Below are 5,272 nucleotides of genomic sequence, written 5' to 3'. Positions count from 1 at the left end.
CACTAGGTTCAATAGGATACTCAGGGATTGATGTAGCTGGTGCCAATGTATAAGGGTACTCATAGGGTGTATAGATTAAGCCAGCTTCGGGCCCTGGAGGAACTGTTGCAGCAGTTGGGTGAGGAGTTCCGTTTGGCATGACAGCGGTCTGTATTTGTCTGATCAAAGGCATTATGGTAGGGCCAGCTGGCGTAGGAGTACGCAGGGCAGCTGGTGGGAGAACCGGCACAGGCCCAGTAATAATCCTTGGAGCAGCCTGGGCTGTTGCTGCAAGAGAAAAGGCAAAGGCTGGTGATTTAATGTTGGGATCTCTGTAGGTGCCATTCGGAATTGCAAGCTCCATCAGCGGCATCTACTCCAGGCTGTCTTCGTCTGCTGCAGGTACCAATAATTTCTTCACGTCAACTGCTGTCTTCAATTTGATTTCTGCTCTGTTCTGAGCATCTTCCACAGTGATTAGTACATGTAAATCTTCATTTAGATGCTCCCAGTTAGGCTTGCCTCTATTTTACTCCTCCTTTTTTTTTATCCCTCATTGAGCCTTTGCCTCGGACCATTATTTTACATCCCGTCTCTGCTTCAAGTTGTTTGGCTGTAAGTCCTCTAGGTCCAAGAATTCGCCCAATAAAATTAAACTTCTGCCAGCAGCCGCTCGAGATGGTTGAAGATCCCGCAGAAGTTGGGCAGGCTGCTCATGAGCTGCTTGTCGTTCATAAGCTGCATTAGATAATCTGGGGTGGGCTTCGGCTTCTTCGTTTCCATTTCCCCGACCATATTCCAGGCTCCGCAGCTCACTCCGCCCGCCGCCACCGCTGGAGAGGAGGGAGGGGCCGGGGCGAGCCCCGGCCAGCGGCCGCTCGGGACCCAGCGTCCCGCTCCGCGCCGGACTCCTGTGCCGAGCCCCGGGGCGGCGGGCACCACGCGCCTGCCGGTCCCCCGCAGGCACTTTCCGCCCGGGCCCGACGTGCTCCCGGCCGCCGCTGCTCTCGACCGCCCGGCTCGCAGTGGTCCTCACCAGGCTGGCAGGAGGCGGGTCTCTGCTGGCCGAGTGCGGGCCCGGGGACCAGGCCGCTGGCACCAGACGAGGAAGGGCCGGGGCCGCCGCTGGCTCAGCTGGTCGCGCCCGCTGAGCACCACGGCTCTGGGGTCTCTCTGGGCTGGTCCCTGCCGCGGCGCCTCTGCCGCTGCAGCTGCCGCTGCCGCTGCCGCTGCCGCCACCGCCGCGCTCTGTCTGCGCTCCTCCTCTTCCTCCTCCTCCTCCTCCTCCTCACTCACTTGGCGGCAGAGTTCACCTCAGTTCAGGCGGCGCTGCCAGCAGTGGCGGCGGCCAGAGTTAAAGTTTTTAAAAATTACCCCACATTGGATCAGCAAACCCTTTTTTTCCGTCTTGAGACAGACTAGGTCTTGCTGTTGCTCAACTGGTGTGCAGTGGCACAATCACAGATGACTGTAGCCTCGACCTCCTGGGCTTGCTCTGTGCTCCTGCCTCCGAAGGTGCTGGGACTACAGGTACACACCCCTATACCCAGCTAATTTTTTTTTTAATTGTTTTTGTAGAGGTGAAGTCTCACTATGTTTCCCAGGCTGGTCTTGAACTCCTGGCCTCAAGTGATCCTCCCACCTCAGCCTTCCGAAGTGCTGGGATTACAGGCATGACCTTATCTGAAGACTGGGTCGTTACAGAGGTCATCAAGTTAAAATGGGTCATGAGAGTGGGACCCTGATCCCATATCACTGGTGTCCTTACTAAAAGGGAAATTTGTTGCCAGTAAAAGAAAAAGAAAGAATAAAATATTTTTTCCTTGAGACAGTCTTGTTCTGTTACCCAGGCTGGAGTGTAGTGGTGTGATCATAGCTCAATGCAGCCTCAAACTCCTGGGTTCGAGTGATCCTTTCACCTCAGCTTCCTGAGTAGCTGGGACTACAGGTGTGTTCCACCATGCCCAGCTAATTTTCTGTATTTTATGTAGAGACAGTACCTCATTATGTTTCCCAGGCTGGTCTTGAACTTCTGGGCTCAAGCAATCCTGCCTTGGCCTCCCAAAGTGCTGGGATTATAGGTGTGAGCCACTGTGCCTGCCCAAAGGTAAATTTGCACACACAGACAGACATGCATAGAAGGACAATGGCCACTATAAGTCAAGGGATGCCTGAGCCAGGAGAGAGGCTGGGATAGATTTTTCCTCAGAGCCTCCAGAGAGAGCCCGGCCTGCAGACACCTGACTTTATGCTTCCGGCCTTCCGACTGGGAGACAACAACTTTTTATTTTATTTATTGATTTATTGAGACAGGGTCTCACTCTGTCACCCAGGCTGGAGTGCAGTGGCATGATCTCAGCTCACTGCAGCCTCATTCTCCTTGGCTCAAGCAATTCTCCCACCTCAGCCTCCTGAGTAGCTTGGGAACACAGACACATGCAACGATGCCTAGCTAATTTTTTTTTTTCTGAGATGTATTCTTGCTCTGTCCCCTAGTCTGGAGTAAAGTGGTGTGATCTCAGCTTACTGCAACCTCCACCTTCTGGGTTCAAGCAGTTCTCCTGCCTCAGCCTCCTGAGTAGCTAGGATTACAGACACGCGCCACCACACCCAGCTAATTTTCACCATTTTGGCCACGCTGGTCTCGAACTCCTGACCTCATGATTTGCTTACCTCATCCTCCCAAAGTGCTAGGATTATAGGTGTGAGCCACCACTCCCGGCCTTGTATTTTTTCAGTAGAGATGGGGTTTCATCCTATTGGCCTGGCCGGTCTCAAACTCCTGACCTCAAGAGATCCTCTCATGCTCCCAAAGTACAGGGATTACAGACATGAGCCATGGCATCTGGCCTGAGACAACAAGTTTGTCTTGTTCTAAGCCACTTAGTTTGTGGCACTTTGTTACAGCATCCCCAGCAAAGTTACACCCAAGGAATAATCCATTTCATTGTTAAAGGACACAGAAGCTCATGCCCTCGGTCATTCATGAATGTGTAATTAGATTTTGGCCAGGAACAGAGGCTCATGCCTGTAATCCCAGCACTTTGGAAGGCTGAGATGGGAGGATCACTTGAAGCCCAGAGTTTGAGGCCAGCCTGGCCAACATGGTGAGACCCCATCTCCACACACACACGCAAATATTAGTTGGGCTTGGTAGCATGCACCTGTAATCCCAGCTACTCAGGAGGCTGAGGTGGGAGGACTGCTTGAGCCTGGGAGTAAGAGGCTGCAGTGAGCTGTGATTGTACCACTGCACTGTAGCCTGGACAACACAGGAAGTTCCTATCTCTTAAAAAGAAGTCCCTATCTTAAAAAAAAAAAAATCGAACACATTGATTTTGTATTTTTGTTGTTGTTACTGTTGTTTTTTGAGATGGAGTCTTATGCTCTGCCCAGACTGGAGTGCAGTGTTTCAATCTCGGCTCACTGTAACCTCTACCTCCTGTGTTGAAGTGATTCTCGCACCTCAGCCTCCCTAGTAGCTGGGATTACAGGTGTGCACCACCACACCCAGCTCATTTTTATATTTTTTAGTAGAGATGGGGTTTCACCATGTTGGCCAGGCTGGTCTCAAACTCCTGACCTCAGGAGATCCACCCGCCTTGGCCTCCCAAAGTGCTGAGATTACAGATGTGGGTCACTGCGCCCGGTCAATTTCATGTTTTGGCTGAGTTGGGTCTGGCAGGTGTATGGTTAATAAACCAGGCCTAAATATTTCTAGGCTACTGGTGGCTCGGGCATGCACTGGCAGCAATGTTGTGGGTGGTGATATTGACTTCGAACATGGATGAAAACAAGATCTGGTCTCCATTTTTCACCCAGAGGGCGTCGATGAGCTGACCTAGGGGATTAAAGGACAGGTACATGAGGCCATGTGTACATCCTGTTAAAGGGGATACCAACTGCTGGGACCCCAGCCCCCCTGCCACCACCCAGCCCACCCGGCCAGTGGCTCTTCCATGTTCGTTATAGCCTTTTAGAGGTTTGCTATTCAAAGGAGGATGAATCAAGGAAAGTACGGGGCTGGGACACAATTCTGTTACACATGACAAGGAATATGCTTTGGTTCAAGAAAATCCATGGCCAGGCACGGTGGCTTACGCCTGTAATCCCAGCACTTTAGGAGGCCAAGGTGGGAGGATCACCAGAGGTCAGGAGTTCGAGGCCATCATGGTCAACATAGTGAAACCCCAACTCTACTAAAAGTACAAAAATTAGCCAGGTGTAGTGGCACATGCCTGTAGTCCCAGCTACTCGAGAGGCTGAGGCCAGAGAATCCTGGGAAGTGGAGGTTGCAGTGAGCTGAGACCACACCATTGTACTCCAGCCTGGGTGACAGAGTGAGACTCGGTCTAAAAAATAAAAATAAAACGAGAAAACCTGATCCTTCTGCCAGGCAAGGGGGTGCATGCTTGTAATCCCAGCACTTTGGGAGGCTGAGGTGGACAGATCACTTGAGGTCAGGAGTTCAAGATCAGCCTGGCTAACAAGGTGAAATCTTGTCTCTGCTAAAAATACAAAAATGAACTGGGCACGGTTGCATGTGCCTGTAATCCCAGCTACTAAGGAGGCTGAGGCAGGAGAATCACTTGAACCTGGGAGGCGTAAATTGCAGTTAGACGAGATTACACCACTGCACTCCAACCTGAAAAACAGAGCAAGACTCCCCCTTAAAAAAAAAAAAATTCAGGGAAAACCAAGATATCTGCAGATAATGCACCGTGTCACTTTCCCTGTGCACTTTTCCTGCCTCTACGTAGACAGCTCCTAACATCACCATGAGATCCTGGTGAAGGAGGGGTGGATACTGGGGTTGCTATAGTTTAATGAACCATTTTTCCCCCGGAGAGAGATGCTCATCTTCTGTCAGATTCCCTTGAGTGTTTTTCCACCCCTTGCTGTGGATGGTTTACCCTCAGGGCATTTCTCCATGAAGCCACCAGGTGACGCCATTGCTTCATAAATGAAACAAACTGACCCAACATTAGAAAATAGTGTTCTACTTTCCTTGAGCTGGGTAGGGTAAGTCAAACCTGTAATCCCAGCACTTAGGGAGGCTGAGGTGGGTAGGTCACTTGAGGCCAGGAGTTTGAGACCAGCCTGGCAGCATGGTGAAACCCTGTCTGTACTAAAAATACAAAAATTAGCCAGGCATAGTGATGCACACCTGTCATCCTGGCTACTCGGGAGGCTGAGACAGGAGAATTGATTGGGAAGCAGAGGTTGCAGTGAGCCAAGATTGCGACTCTGCACTCCAGCCTGGGTAACAGAGTCAGACTCCATCTCAAAAAAA

General features: G+C 51.2%; 1 protein-coding gene across 1 annotated transcript in view; it reads right to left on the bottom strand.

The window, feature by feature from the left end:
* Positions 1 to 3,522: 3,522 nt before the first annotated feature.
* LOC108297880 (mediator of RNA polymerase II transcription subunit 11-like) overlaps positions 3,523 to 5,272 on the bottom strand; it is an 11,168-nt gene continuing 9,418 nt past the window's right edge. The window contains exon 2 of the transcript XR_005198654.1: positions 3,523 to 3,562. The gene's annotated coding sequence lies outside the window, so the exon portion shown is untranslated. The remainder of the gene's footprint in view (positions 3,563 to 5,272) is intronic.

This window comes from Cebus imitator, unplaced genomic scaffold, assembly GCF_001604975.1.
Source record: "Cebus imitator isolate Cc_AM_T3 unplaced genomic scaffold, Cebus_imitator-1.0 Scaffold853, whole genome shotgun sequence".
Lineage (NCBI taxonomy): Eukaryota > Metazoa > Chordata > Mammalia > Primates > Cebidae > Cebus > Cebus imitator.
This window is presented reverse-complemented; position numbering and strand designations above follow the sequence as displayed.